The following is a 1,247-nucleotide window of genomic DNA, read 5'->3' on the forward strand; positions in this document are numbered from 1 at the left end:
TCACACACACACACTCTCTCTCACAAATATGCACACACAATCTCACACACACACACACACACACACACACACTCACACACACTCTCTCACACACACACTTACACACACACACACACACTTACAAACACACACGCTCTCTCTCACACACACACTTACACACTCACACACACACAGACACACACACTCACACACTCACAATTTAACTCACACACACAATTTCACACACACACAATCTCTCTCACACACACACACAATCTCACTCACACACACACACGCACACCCACACACACACTCTAACAGACACACACACTTACACACACACATTCACACACACTTTACACACACACATTTCTCGCGCACACACTCACTACACAACAGTCTCACACACACACACACTCACACACACTCACACACTCCACTCTCACACCCAACACACCTCTCACTCACCCACACAAAACTCACACTCACCCACAAAACATTCTCACACACACACACTCTCTCTCACAGAAACACACACACAATCTCACACACACTCACACTCACACACACAAACACATTCCAAACACACATTTTCTCTCTCACACACAGGCTCACACATACACTCACACACTCTCTTACACCCTCACACACACACACCTCTCAAACTACACACCCTCTCTCTCACACACACAGACTCACACCACACTCTCTCACACACACACAACTTACACACAACTCACACACTTACAAACACACACACTGCTCTCTCATCACACAATTACACACTCGCACACACCCACACACTCACCAAAACTCACAAATTTAACACACACACCAATCTCACCACACACAACAAACTCTCACACACCCACACTCACACAACACACACAACACAGTCGCTCACGCATCACACACTCACACAAACACACACACACACACTTCTCACACACATAAACACTCTCACATACACAAACACAATCTCACACACACACTCCACACACACACAACACACAAACACTACACACACACACGACTCTCTCACACACATACACTCTCTCACACACACACACACACAGGTCTCACACACACACACACTCACTCACACACACACTCACACACACACTCTCACACACGCACACTCTCTCACACACACAAACTCACACACACACACAAACATTCTCACACACACACACACACACAAACACATTCACAAAAACAAACACACACTCTCTCTCCACACACAGGACACTCACACACACACTCACACA

Source organism: Carcharodon carcharias, chromosome 1 (assembly GCF_017639515.1).
Source record: "Carcharodon carcharias isolate sCarCar2 chromosome 1, sCarCar2.pri, whole genome shotgun sequence".
Lineage (NCBI taxonomy): Eukaryota > Metazoa > Chordata > Chondrichthyes > Lamniformes > Lamnidae > Carcharodon > Carcharodon carcharias.